Source organism: Nerophis lumbriciformis, linkage group LG04, assembly GCF_033978685.3.
Source record: "Nerophis lumbriciformis linkage group LG04, RoL_Nlum_v2.1, whole genome shotgun sequence".
NCBI classification, from domain to species: domain Eukaryota; kingdom Metazoa; phylum Chordata; class Actinopteri; order Syngnathiformes; family Syngnathidae; genus Nerophis; species Nerophis lumbriciformis.
In genome coordinates, this window is record NC_084551.2 from 28360001 (window position 1) to 28375434 (window position 15434).

A 15434-nucleotide genomic window follows, 5' to 3' on the forward strand; every position below is an offset into this window, starting at 1 on the left:
GACAACCATGCCATATATATTTCAATCAATCAATCAAAGTTTACTTATGTAGTCCTTAATCAGACATGTCTCAAAGGGCTGCACAAGTCACAACGACATCCTCGGCTCAGATCCCACATTATCTGCTTGACGTAGTGCCTTGACTGACCTGTGAGTAGCAGCAGTGTTCTGCAGGGCACAAAGACTGCCAGAAAGTAAAGAGAAGAAAAGCTAAGCTAGCTGTTAGCTTATCTGCGAACTCAATTGTGGTGTGTTTTTTGTTTGTGTTGTACCAATTCTATAGTGGTAATGCTTGTAACAATTGTGTATTTTTCACAACTCAACAGGTTAGTCTGCATTCTCTTAAAACTTTACACTATGTCTCGTATTGCCAAGAAAATCTAAAATTATCTGTACAATGTTAAATATCCGCAGCTTGGAGGGAGCTAGCGAGCTAGTTAGCTAGTTAATGTTATTCATTTAGCTGGTGAATGAACTCCAAAAGTGACTTTTTAAGGTTGTGATATTTTGTCTTAACAAAACAAAGGAGCAATAACAAATATTTGCTAAAGTATTGTGAACATTTTTTTATTTCATATGAAATAAAAAAGGCAAAGGCGTCCCTATTTATTTTTCAAGAAGTATACAATTCACAATCAAACTAGTTATTCTCTATGAACATAGTCCATATAGTTCATTAATATAATAACACCACACCTCATTTATCGCAGAGAAGTCCAAAAGCTCATTATTTGTAGCAACACCAGACACCCAAAGCCAGTAGTGCCCCCAACAGGACAAGATGAAGTTCTGCCTAAAGATCCACATCAAATTGTAATCTAACTAATCGTTATTTTATAAAGACAAGTAACGACCCTGAAGGGAATAAACGGTAGGAAATGGATGGATGGATGGAAGTAACAACAAATGTGTTTTGGAAGAACAACTACTGTTTAGGATGTGTACTGTTAGTGTGTGCTTTAACATTTGATCTCTCCCCTCAAAGGTCACACCAGAAGTGATGGCAACTCCTTGGCTATTAAAAGGGAGGTAATGGTGTGGACTTAAAAGCTTTAAATGCTCCTTAGACTGCCTGAGTGCCCTTTTTGTGCCAGAGAAGGCTACACTACTGCAATGATATGAAGTGTGTGTGTGTTTGCGTGTGTGTGTGTCTAATGTCTCCCACAACACAAGCTGCACCACCAAAGCTGCAGCTGCCTGACATATGCTCCAGAACAAACACCCCCATGAAGGATAACAGCTTTTGTTTCCATTGGAACACAATGCCCTTCCAGTATTCTGAGTGATATGTACACAAAAAGTGTCAATGACTTCACTAGAAAATCATAGCACTTACAAACCTCACAACTTTTTTAGGTCAAGAAGATGCATAATGTGAGTACAGTATAAGATGACTTAAATGATGGGCTGTGATGTATTTACTAGCATATTATGAATATATGACGCTTCCTCTGGTCATATTCTAAACCCATCTATTTTATGACAAACTCTAACAGGGACAAATTACAGTGCCTCGGGTCAAATTCTGGGAAATATCATTGTTTTATTGATTGTCATCCTTATTCTAACTAACATCTACCAGAAGCTCTTTTAAGGAAATATGACATGCTTCAGTGTACTATGCCTTTTCAATGTTTATCTGTTATTCAGTGAAATAAATGGATTCATAAGCCCCTGAAATACAACAATTTGGAGTTCAAGCATTTTGGGGCCAAAAATATGACTACATTTGGGATGGAACTCAGGGAGAACATGGCCCCTGCACTTTTTTAAAAGGCGGTTTTTGTCCCCTGCCCTTTTTACCTTCTAAAATAATGTAATGCTATTGAATGGAGACAAGTCAAACACTTGTACAAGGTGGAAAACCACCGCTCAAACTGATGTTTGTCCCTTTAGACCAGTGGTTCTCAACCTTTTTTCAGTGATGTACCCCCTGTGAAATTTTTTTTAATTCAAGTACCCCCTAATCAGAGCAAAGCTTTTTTGGCCTAGTGGTTAGAGTGTCCGCCCTGAGATCGGTAGGTTGTGAGTTCAAACCCCGGCCGAGTCATACCAAAGACTATAAAAATGGGACCCATTACCTCCCTGCTTGGCACTCAGCATCAAGGGTTGGAATTGGGGGTTAAATCACCAAAAATGATTCCCGAGCGCGGCCACCGCTGCAGCCCACTGCTCCCCTCACCTCCCAGGGGGTGATCAAGGGTGATGGGTCAAATGCAGAGAATAATTTCGCCACACCTAGTGTGTGTGTGACAATCATTGGTACTTTAACTTTAACTTTTTAACTTTAATTGTAAGTGTATCTTGTATTTTTTTATTTTTTTTTATTTAAAAAACAAACAAAAAAAACATCAACAAAAAAACGATACCGATAATTTCCGATATTACATTTTAAACATTTATCGGCCGGTAATATCGCCAGGCCGATATTATTACAGACCAAAAGTTTGGACACACCTTCTCATTCACAACACAACTGATGCAACCCAACCCCATTGGTAAAGCAAGAAATTCCACTAATCAACCCTAATAAGGCACACCTGTGAAGTGAAAACCATTTCAGGTGACTACCTCTTGAAGCTCATCAAGAGGAAAAGGAAAAGTGTAATGGCGTCCAATTTTGTTGAGCCACAAGTTCGAAAAAAGCCAGCAGAACTGCACAAAGAAAGGGGGTCCTTATGGAAATCTCAGATCCAAAGCATGGCAAGTCGTTCTCCGGACAAGACAACACAATTTTACCTTTACTCGCCGTGAGGCGACATCATTGGAGGGAACGCTGCTCGCGTGCATTCTGCTTATCGTGAGGAGAAGCTTCATGTCCATGTTTGGATTACAGTTAAGTGCATTTATAACATAAAATGTCGATTGTTGCTCCAACTGCTGTAGTAAGATAGAATACAAGCTCAGCAAAAAGAAAGACGTTAGCGAGGAAGTCTAAGTCACTTTTATCGGAGATTTTCATCAAAACAAAACAAGTCTTTTCTCATACCAATCATGCACATCCGATTGGCGGCCTCACAAAAATAGTGCTACGCTTCACATCTGGTCTAGCCAACAAAACAATGAAAAATCGTCTTACAATGCGATCATGCGATACTGTTATTCTGTGATATTTCTACCTAAATAAATGTTTTCTGGCAGATTTAAATTAAATTTATTGTAATGACAGCGGTGATATGAAGGAGGAAGATTGTCTTTGAACAATCTCGTCTCCTTCTTCGCTACCACTAAGACTAGGTTTAATACTGCAGGCATGCCTGCCACTGCCCTCTGCATCCCACATCAGGTAATTACAGTTTACTACACAATATTACCATCACTGTGGTATATTATTTCATTCCCTGTTCTGATTGATAGACCGCAATTACAGAATGGTTAACAGGCTGAATATTACATTTTATTAATTAGTAGGTAGAGAAGGTTAAAACATTGTCATGCAGAGATATGAATGCAATTAACTAGTACAACATGTAAAGTACAGAATATCAGAAACCTTTATTCAGGTAGATAAAATATCACCGAACATCTTTGACATTCAAAGCATGATCGTAACAACCCACATTCTGTCTTATTAATGTATGAAACTGCTATCGAAGCATGGAAGTGTAGCTCCTCTCCTCTAAATGCAAGTGCTCCTAAAGCAGCAATACAAGTTCTGTATTACTACAAAATACTAAATCTGGCAAGACACCAACACACTGCAGGTATTTTTTTAAATTCTCTTTAAAAACGTGTTTATATCTTTTTTGTGTTGAGCTGTTTCCCGAAGCATAATATTTAAAAACATTTCACTAAAGCAAATTAATTGGTCATGGTATTAAAACACTCTGTCTATGGTACGCTTATTAATGACTAAAATTATATCTTTCAGTGATCAATAATGATTAATTTTGAGTTAACTATGATCAAAATATTTTAATTGTTTAACAGCCGTTATATATATATATATATATATATATATATATATATATATATATATATATATATATATATATATATACACACATACATGTGTGTGTATAAAAATTGTAATAGCAAACCTAATCACCCTACTAGCTAAGAGCTTTGGGTTATGACGGAAAAGACAAGCTCACAGGTACAAGCGGCCAAAATGAGTTTCCTCTGCCGGGTGGCGGGGCTCTCCCTTAGAGATTGGGTGAGAAGCTATGTCATTCGGGAGGAGCTCAGAGTAAAGACACTGCTCCTCCACATCGAGAGGAGCCAGATGAGGTGGTTAGGGCATCTGGTCAGAATTCCCCCAAGTACTCCTTCCCTCCTTGGGTAGGCGTTTAGGGCATGTACAGCCGGTAGGAGGCCACGGGGAAGAGCTGGGACACGTTGGGGAAAAATAGTCTCCCAGCTGGCCTGGGAACGCTTGGAATCCCTTGGGAGGAGCTGGACCAAGTGGCTGGGGAGAGGGAAGTCTGGGCTTCTCTGCTTAGCATGCTGCCCCTGTGACCTGACCTCGGATAAGCGGAAGAAAATGGATGGTCAGATGGATGGATAACCCTACTAGACACACCTCTCACATCGGACTCTTGTGGTGGAGCGGTTATAGTATGCCATCATAAGGTAGAGGGCAGAAAAATGAGAATTTGATCCCCATACAAGTTAGAAAAAAATTAGGTAGCGGAGAGCTCATCTTTTTATTATTTGTGCATTAAAAATAGATAAATTTATAATGTATCTTAATTCAAAACTTACATCCAATCCTTCAAACCTTGCCCCCTGTACTCAAGCCATTAGTGTCCCCCTCTTCTGAAATTCAAATTTCACCCCTGGGAACCGCTGTAATTTGACAGTTTCTTTCATCATGTTTTATTCCACCATAGAAGTGTACTTCAATGGCAAAATTACAGTCTCCATGCGATAAGATTTTAGTGATTCACTTTACAATTGCGTGGCCAAAAAGTTAGGAAAGGCTCCAGCAATCCCCGCGACTCCAAGAGGGACAAGCGGTAGAATGTGAATGGATGGGTTTCAAAGTTCAACTAAAATCCCACAATTGATTGTGTAGAGCAGTTCCTGTTACAATCGAACGCGATGGTTGTGTTCCCTCCAATGCAGAAAGACAAGCAGGAGCTGCGCGCAGGTAGGAGTCTGTCTTTTATTCTTTGAGGCAAGCCAAAAAATACAAAAACTAAAGACGCTAAACAAACGTGAAGCTAAAAAAACAAATAGTCACCAAGGGCGAACAGTGGAGAAGTCTATAGTCAGGGAAAACACTTAAGTGTAAACAAGAACAAACTTAAATGTCGCTAAAGCGAGCATTGACCAAGCGACTTGTGCTGGGTGACTTGCACATATAAAAGGGGAGTGACTAACTACACAGCTGGTGGAGAACACCAATTACTAAAACAAGGGCAGGTGTGGAGAATTAGTGTCCATGGAAACCAAAAGTAAACGAAAGGAAAGAGGTGGCCAGCTGGAGACGACAGAGTCCTGGGACGGCCCGCTGGAGACGACGATGATGGCGGCGCCGTGGGACGGCCCCCTGGAGACAACAAAGATGGTTGGTCTGTCGGTGTGTCCAGAGCCGGAGCAGCAGGCAGCTGGTCTGTCGGCGTGTCCTGGCATTCCTGGTGGAGTTTGCAGGCCCACTACCGAACAGGATTGTTCCTCCATCTCCAGCACCCTCTGGTACCAGTCATCCATACACGCCACGCTGTACTTTTCTGGAGGGTCCTCTGTGCTTTGTAGCGCTGGAGCAGGAAGAGGAGTCAAAGCCAACAGCGCCCCGGTTGGTGGAGAGGCAGGCAGCAACCTCAGTGGAAGGAGGTCTGCTTACCCCGCTGAAACTCTACCAGCACTGCTCCCCACCCCCAGGAAGCAGATTCCAGATGCCAGTTGAAGTTGGTGGAAGGAGCTGTTCTGTGAGTACAGCGGCAGCAGAGGGCACAGGTGGGTGGGCTATAGGAAGCCTGGGAGCTGGCCTTGGTGGGGAACCAGGGAGCGCAGGAACTTGAATCACGGCGTCTTGCTGCGGCCGAGTGACTGCCCAAGTTTTAGAAAAATTGTCCATCTTTTCAGAATTCAGAGTTTCTGTCTCTGTGCGTGTGCGTATGCGGCGCTCGCGCCTTTCCAGACAAGTACCTGCCGGCGGTGTCTGAGGGGAGGAAGAGCCTGGTAGTCAACGTTGGGGAATTAGTGTCCGTTTTGCATCCATCACACACACACGCGCAGCTGCGCAGGCCCGCCGCCCAAATTTGTCTTTTATTCTTTGAGGCAAGACAAAAAATTAAAAAATCTCAAGACGCTAAACAAACGTGGAGGCAAAAAAACAAATAGTCACCAAGGGTGAACAGCGAGGAAGTCTATAATCAGGGAAACACACTTAATCATGGTAAAAAAAACAAGAAGAAACGTAAATGTCGCGAAAGCAAGCAACGACTTGTGCTGGGTGACTTGCTCATATAAAAGGGGAGTGATTAACTAAACTAAACAGCTGGTGGGGAACAGTAATTACTAAAACAAGGGCAGGTGTGGAGAATTAGTGTCTATGGAAATTAAAAGTAAATAAAAGGAAAGAGGTTAGGACACGTAAACAGACTAACATAGGAAAAAGAAGCCACAAAACATAAATCAAGCCATGACCCGGGTAACGTATCGTGACAGTTCCACTATAACAAGCAGTAAGTTGAGAATGAAAATCAGGTTAGAAGCAACCAAGTGAAATGTATTTGATTTATTCACAGGTTGTAAAGGTTTGGAGGCTTAAACAGATTGTGAAAGGAAGTGGCACACATGCAAAAGAAATGGCATGACCATTTATGGTCAATGGGAGTAGACCTGCTGGTTTAACACCAGTGTGTGTTGGCGTACTTGTCGCCTGTATGCTACCTTGCACAGTGCTGCTATCTAGCGGTGAAGCTTAAGCATCACAGTGTTTTCTCAATCAATTTGTTAAATTTTTTGTAGATAGGTCAATAATCAATACTGTGTATTCTAATTTATAACTATATAAAAAGCCGGAGTATTTTTATTAGAAATGTATTATATCAATGAACATGCTGATGTTGCCAAGGGCAACAATCACCTAAAGATGAGCAAGTGTGCAAGTTGTAATAAGGTAAAATATGTAACACTTAAGTGTTTTGCTTTGATAAAGAAGAAACAAAAAAAGTGGTGCTTATTGATGTTTTTAGGCTGCATCTATATTTTTACCTGGACTTAAAGGTTTATATTTTATTTAGTTTTTATTCCAGTGCAGGCGAGAAATAAAATTGGCGTATATTTGTCCATAGTATATTGCTGGTAATAGTGTATTGATAATAATGTATTTACCACAGATCACTGCACTAGGTAAGTCCATAAAGGCCATGGTGCCAATGGTCACACATGGACACTCCTGAATTCCTACTTTGTATGTTTTCTCTCTTTTATTCCGTTTTTTGTCTCGTTCTGCAAAGGTTGCCTGCACTGAGTAAACAACAAACAAGACGGACGCAGTAAATTGTAACCCTTAAAAGTCCCTCAGTGACGTCCTTCGGGCCTGCGTTTCTCTGCCTCTCCTAGGTGAAATCTAACACAGACGCCCTCGGAATGCCAGAGGGTGCGCCGCAGTTCAGGGAAACCTGTGAGTGCCGTCGTAAAGATAACTAACAACGTATGTATCTGCTAGCTTCGACAGTTGCCGTGGTTACACCTGAAGACTGCAATGATAAGCAAGCAACAGGTTAATGGATGGGAAATAGTTTTTTGGGTCAAGGCTTAAGATTCAGCTTTTCAGATTTTAGAACCTTTGGTATTGTATTGGTCACACTGATTAATAAAAAAATAAAACAAGCACTTTAAATAGTTTGTGGCCCCGATTCGGTTTGTAATATTAGGGTTTGATTTTGTACACTGCTAATCAAATTGAACCCTCCAAGGCTTCAAATGTTGCTATTGAAAATACAAACAATCCGTATCTAAATCGACCTGTATGTGGTCAGTCTTCCTGTGGCCCGAAACAACTGCATAGAGTGTTTATGACAGGAGCCCATCAAACACAGTTTCGAGGAACTCCACGCCTTGCCTGTACCCTTGACGTCACCAATGTTCTTCTATATAAATTGACTTTAACTTCACAGACACATATTACAATTTTGCAGAAGCTGCAAAGAGAGCACCAACTCCATCAGTTTAAGTAACAGGTTCATAAGAAAGGTTTGCCCTTGACTGATCCACCTGGTGGTCTTATTGAGCTATTGCCTTCTGTGCAGCAGCAGAGCTGAGAGTATACCACATCGATGCCCATGTGCCAGGCACAATAGCTGGCATCATTTTTTTTTCTATGATAAACAGTTGTCAATTAAATTGTACAGTTTTCATATTTTTAATTTGCCTTAAACGTTTATGGAAATTACACCTTAAACTTGAAAAAAAATTACCTTAAAACTGTGCTCAAGTATTCCTTTAACATTTTTTTTTTTTACTACAGTGGTACCTCAACTTACATGCTTAATGTGCTCTGTGACAGTACTCTTAACTCAAAACACTACTCACTTTCAAAGCAAGGTCTCCCATTGAATATAATGAAAACAATAAATTGGTGCTTACCCCCCAACCCTCTCCAAGACTGCACAATTTTAACATGGTTACATGCCTTGTAAAAATAAAAACTTTTAGATGATAAACATTGTATAAAAATAAAAATGCACTACTCACAACTACAATAGTTTTATGAAATAATGTAATAATAATGTACAGCATTTACCTTGGAGCGTGGACATCTTCTGTATCACTTTCTAGCAGCTTCTCCATATTTTCATGGATAAATGTCTGCCGTTCGAATATTATTTTATCATCCTTGGCTGACATTAGACTGATTCTGCTTCGGTATGGTGTAGACTAGCAGTGATACACTTGAATTGCTTTGCCAAGTAGGTGACACACATGATCATATTTTTGATAATTCCTTTTTTTTTTTTAATTCAATGAATATCATCTCCTTCTTCTGAACCCTGTCTTTTACACTGACTTTCTTCCTCACCATGGTTGGAAAATAAAGTTATGTCGATATCTCGCTATAAGCTTATGTTAGCGTGTAAGACCAGATGTTTTGTTCGGGTCTTACAGGGTTCACTGTGACATTTGCTATGCCAACTAATGGTGCGGATGCTTGTCACTCAAATTTTTAAATACAACTTAACATCACAATCAGCTTATATCTCAAAACACTCCTAAATTGAGGTACCGCCGTATTTGAATGACAATAAAAGTGCAAGTATGTCACACAGCACATTAAAACACTAACACATGAGCTCAGTGGCTTTGGAGCAATCAAAGTTGCTCACACGGTCATTGAGGTGGGCACTATGTTTGACATTTGACATGTTTGACACTCATCAGACATGTGAGTATGTTAAAATCATGGTCGTTTTTACAAATGACGACAGATGTGAACAAGGGCATGTATTGTCTATGTGTGATGATGTAAATGAGGTGTGGTTGTAATGTATAAGTATGTGTTAATGAAAGGGCATTTTATGACTTTTCTTAATTTGATTACATACTGTAGTATAATTGTATTGTTATAATTTAATTGCATGTTTTTTTTATCTCTTTAATTAAGTAGCCAGGGACTGCATATAGAAATGAACTATTTAGCTATAATCTGGTACAGAACATATCTGTCTTTGAGCTTTAGGATTCTGTGCACTGTTCCTTCAAATAAAGACTAAACTAAACTAAGAACATCGGAAAAGAAAGTACTTTTTAAGAGTGTGTTGTGTGACTGCTCAAGGTATGAGTCATTTGAACGTCTCTTAAACGTTTATGCAAACTTTACAGACAAACATTATACAGTAATTTCCCTCAAAAAGCGGTTGTACTTTATCATTGAATTATTACATTCAACTTCTAGGGGTCTCTTTAGTCAAAATAGGATACATATTTGGGTTCATCCGCTTTTAAAAATAATTCCTTCTAAAAAAATGGTGGTCCTCAATACTTGTTTATTTTCCTATGCGATCTCCCCACCATGTGCTGAGTCCTCCAGCCGAAGGAAGTGAACACAAACATCTTTATGGCATAAAGCCGTCCAAGCATGGCTGCAACCGGACCTACTGCGATCCCTCAACAGGGTGTCCTGTTAGAACCGGAAAAGAAAACCAGAGTGGTCATTCATAAAAGATTTAAATTTGGAACATTGTTGTTTTTTAAGAGGTTGGTTAAAGCTTAGGTCACCCTAAAAATCATAGCAACCAGGGATGCACTATCAGGAGAGGACCAACAAGCCAAATTCTAGGCTTTTCAACAACTATTTATATTTTTAAAAAGTACCTTCAGCATTATGTACATGTTTTATCAAAGAGGTCCTGTGATGATTTTCCTTTTTTCTGATGAATGTTGTTATAATGTTGGATACTGGTGTTAAAAAATGTATATGCATCAAATCATTACGTTCACACACTTCGACATGAGCTTGCAGGAAGTTTTGGATGCATCTGAATGCTGTGTTTTGCAGTAATTTTTTGTCAATTTGTGATGTCACAGACTGACAAACTTACTAACGCGGGCATTTCTAGTACTTTCTACCTGCTCTATTGTGCCTATGCTTGGCGCCTCCAGTGGTTCTCTTTTCTCGTTACATGTTATTCCGCCTGCTCTGATGTCTATAAAAATAAATACTTCACTCTTTGTTCATTCAAGACCTTTTACCTGGACTGTTTTGACAGGATGGACCAGTCCGTACGGCGTTGGATTAGCAGCTAAACCCCGACAAAAAAGACGGTGCCATTGCAACATTACATCTTTGTTTGAGGAAACACAATAAAAGGTAGGATAAAGTATTATTTTCATGTAATTGTGGCATGCACACAATCAATATCGCCGATGTGCGACATGCAGTAAGATTAATGCTGGCATTTTTATGCAGCTAAGTATTGATTTAAGAGTGGGTAGGTATACCTAATGAAAAGACCGGTGAATCTTGACATTGTTTATGAAGTTTAGTTACGGCCGTGTAGAGGGTTTCATTTGCACTCTGGGAACCATTTGCTGACAGATAAAAAGGGTTAATATTACACCAATTTTGTTTTGTTTTTATAACTATTATTCAACTCCTAATTGTTCTGCTTTAAAGAAACTTCCAAAGGTCTTTCTGCCGTTCGTATTGGGACTGTTAACTGGACTTTCATAATAGAAATTAATTTAAAAAAAAACATGGTATGCTTGCTCAACAGTACATTCATGCAGTAATGTAATAATGACAAGTCAAAAGAAAAGTAAATCAATTTATGCGATTCTTCCTTAAGGGCAGCGGCTCCAACTTGCCCTGACTGGCAAAGTTTGCTGTAATGCAGCTCGTTAATTAAAATAAAAAATATATATTAAAATAATTTATAAAATGTGATTGCTTATTTGTGTGGTTCGATATTGTTTAACATTATTTTGGGCAGACCGTTCCAAAATACATTATAGAAAAAACTCCTGAATGGTTAATCTCCACATTGTCAGTTCATCCACTGCCACACAGAAAAGAACTGCTGCCTTGAGTCCACTCTCTCAGCTCATGGATACAGAAAATAAACCAGCAATGAAAGATTTGTGGTGGCCTCCCATGCTGTCAGAGACATGTGGTTAGCAAATTCCTGTCTTGTTCAAAACATCATACTTACAGTATAGGCAGAGGTGGGTAGAATATGCGCTACATTTACTCGACTACATTTACTTGGCTACAGTTACCAAATTAACTTTTCAGATCAATTGTGCTGTCAGAGTAGTTTTAATGCAACATACTTTTTATTTTTACCTAAGGATTTTTGTGAGGAGGAAACGCTACTTTTACCTAGTTACATTGAGTTTCATTCCGATCCCTACATTGATTTGTATCATCATTATATTTATTTATAATCTATTTATTATTCCTTGCAAATATGTATTATTTTGGCTTGTCAGAGAGCCTTCTTCCAGCAGCCGCTGTCTAACGAGTCTGTTTCACCATTCCAACCTTAGCACTAGTGACGTTTGACTTCATTTCACCAATCAAATGGAGCCTAGCAGTCACATGACCACACTCAAGCTACATACTGTAAAAAGTGACATCATGTCAGAAGAGGCAGCACACCTATTCGATGTTTACTTACAAACTAGGGAAAAAACATTTGTATCCTGCGCTGTCATCTGTGTCAGTAGAAATTTTCACATTTCAGCCTACAAGAATTCCACTTCCAACTACAGAAAACGTGGTATATTGTAGGCGTTTTTTTTATGTCTCAGTTGTGCATATGCTATCATTAGCCCTCTTATAATGTCATGTCATGCTGTAGTAGTGTCAAACACAGACATGCCATGGTTGTAGTGCAACTACCATTAGAAAATTGCTACTGAATAAGAATAAACTCCAGTTATATAGTAACCTGTTACTTGAGTAGTTTATTTTACTGAATACTTACTCAAGTAATTATGTGGATGACTACTTTTTACTTTTACCTGAGTCATATTATTTTTAGGCATTGCTTCTTAAATAGCGGGGCGGTGGTGGGGGTGTTGAGGTGTCGGGGGCGTTGTGAGAGGCCAGGGACTTTAGGTATGAGCGTATTTTGTCATTCTTGAACGATACACAAGCCTCTAGCTAGGTGGCAGCCCTGCTCGAATTAACCAACAGGCTCAACCAGGAAATATGACCAAGTATAGAAACATAACTCTTCAGTTTGCCGGTAATGAGGATGTAAATAAATATTGTCAGGTTCTCGTTAAGATTTCAATTCAGGGCGTGTGTGAAAATGTTTTTGTCTCCGAGAGGGTCTGTGACAGAAAATAATTGATAACCACTTATTTATGCAAAGGACGTGTAGTACACAGACTTTGATCCTGTACTCGAGTTATTAGAGGGCAGCTGCACTTTTGTGGGAATTTTGCCATATCATTCACAATCCTTATGTAAGAAAATAATTCATGTTTTTCTTTTTTTCTATGCATTTAAATATTGAATAAATGTGACCAAAAGTCCGCTTACAATGGAGCCTATGGGAGCCGTTCAATTCTGCCTATAGAGCCCCTAAAAAAAACATTCAAATACCTTCATTAGGATAAAAGGCACATTTATAATAACATTTAATATTTTTCTAATTTTAAGCATACGCGGCGCATTTATTTCAAAAACAAAGTACAACGTTCACTTTTTTTTACCAACTAATTTACCAAATATTGCTCACTGCCGACTTCATGAGAGCCAAGAAACATAATGCAACATCACTTACTGTTCAATGTCTGCTATCATTAGGATACTGATTTATAGAATCTTGTTGTTTAGATGAAGAATTACTCATGATCCTTGCGAAGAAAAGGGGGGGAAACCAAGTGTCTTTTCATGTCATTCACGCCATTTCTAAATTGGCTGTCAAAAGTGTCCCAACTTGTCAGAATACGTCCTCTTCTTTCTACTATCCAGGTGAGATGCATGATTTATGATGGACAATAAACTTCCACAAGCAAGGAAGGCACACAAGCTTGTGATCACGGCACCGCTATAAATAGTTTGTTTTCGTTAGCGCTTACAATAACAATATCACTAATGGAGTGTTGTTGGCTTTTTTTGGATGGTTATTTTTTAGGTTTTATGGGCGAAATAGAGGACCTCCCATTAGCTCAGTTGTAAGCAGACTTTTATTTACGTTTATTTACGAGTTACAATGCATTTTATGCACGCGTCGTCTTGTGCAAAAAATAAATAAAAGTGCAGTTTCCCTTTAAGTTTATATCAGGTGTTACATTCAAGTCTTTGGAATTTACACAGAAATTTCTATCGCCTAAAGGACGCAGCTGCCACAGGTTCTTGTGTAAAGCTAACAATACACGGCTTTATCATGTTTTAAAAGTGTGCTCTGATTATTTCTTCACTAGTGTAAATAGCTTTTGTCGCTCCCCTATTGGTTGTGCTAAACCATGATCACATACATGAAATACAGATATCCTTATAATCATTAGACAAGTACTTCTTATATAGTGGGCCGGGCATAATAAGGGAGCGTGACTAAACAATACACAAGTCTTCAGCTAAATGCCATGCAGCTTTTGGTACCAGTAACTCATAGAGTGGTTTGTACATATAAATACATTCATAGATAAATATCAGGTTGTCAATCATATTTAAATTTAGTGTTGGGGTGAGCATGAAAAAATAATTGAGAAGAACTGCTCTAAATAATATCAGTACTTCTACTTGAGTACACTTTTGGCTATTCTATGTGCTTAAGGCAAAGTGGGAAAAAAAATTAAGGGAGCATTTAAATGATTGTAAATGAGATTGTCTCTCATTCAGAGGATTACCATAGTGTACCCTTTTGTTGCCTTCTTAGCGTATTTGCGTTGCTCTTTGTTTGACCAAATGGAATAAATACTGTAGGTCATCAGTTATTGTCTGGCTTGAGTTGGTAGCACCTGCCCCTACTATAAGCGATTAAATGTAAAATGTTACGCTACAAAGCAGCTCTTTTCCCCTCTGGGTATTTTGGATTCGTTGGTCTCCTTTTGCAAACAAGAAGCCATATGTGTGAATTGACATCTATTTCCCTACAGTCACATTTATAACGCTAAATGTGCACTCTGCATGAGAAATGTTTGGATCCATACATTATAGGGCTGGTCCATGTGGCTGTCAGGTGTTGAGAATGGAATGTTTTTTTCACACGAATAAGATTTATCTACATGCATGCAAGCTCTTTCATTAACCGTCTATCCATCCATCTTAGTTCAGCTAAAATGGATCCGTATTTGGAATAATAATAATAAAATAACTTTGAAATCAAATCAACTGGATCTTTCAGTGCAGCTATTGGCGCCATTGCAATGCAACATGGCAACCTCTAGGGGAGAAATGTGCTTGTTCTCTGCATCTTGGGATCGCAACAACGACCACTACGATGCGGCCAAAGCGTCACATACAGTACTACTCTGTAACTCAGCTTTTATCCAACATAATTTATGACAATATGAGCATAGAAGTAGGACAGGAGGACACAAACATTAGCAACACTAGTATAGCTACAGCGCTAACCTTTCACTAAATTTGTATATTCGATGCGTAGAAACAAAATGAAAAAACTTACAGATTCCATCATGCTACATTTGTAGCTGACGGCCGGATAATTGTTGTTTGTGTTTTGAAGCCTGCTTATTTATTTATTTATTTTAAAATTAGGGTGTAACCATTGAGCGATACATCGATAGATCGATTTATATTCCTAAATTTTAAGTATATACATTTTGGCTCGGCAGGTTTGCCTTCCGGAAGATAGTTACCTATTCAAGATTGTTTTAAAATGGAATCGATCGATTTTATTGATCATATAAAAAGGAAAAAATTGTCACGATTGGCTTAACTGGAGTAGGACCCCAACGCAGAGCAGAAAAATAATTGAAAATAATAACAAAAAGAGCACTCAAAAATAAGTGAAGACAATAATAACTAAGGTTACACAGTTAAAGTATGAGTAACAGAAATACAA

General features: G+C 38.9%; 1 protein-coding gene across 7 annotated transcripts in view; it reads left to right on the forward strand.

Annotated features, from left to right (window-relative positions):
• Positions 1-293: 293 nt before the first annotated feature.
• The window catches only part of LOC133592593 (CCN family member 3-like), a 30436-nt gene continuing 15295 nt past the window's right edge, over positions 294-15434 (forward strand). Inside the window, exons 1-3 of one of the 7 annotated variants that reach the window (XM_061945258.1) lie at positions 294-326; positions 986-1029; positions 10662-10762. The gene's annotated coding sequence lies outside the window, so the exon portion shown is untranslated. Of the gene's footprint in view, positions 327-985; positions 1030-2430; positions 2836-3641; positions 3705-7409; positions 7577-10661; positions 10763-15434 lie in introns of those variants that run through there. The other 6 variants (XM_061945228.1, XM_061945236.1, XM_061945251.1 and 3 more) reach the window with 6 other exon arrangements.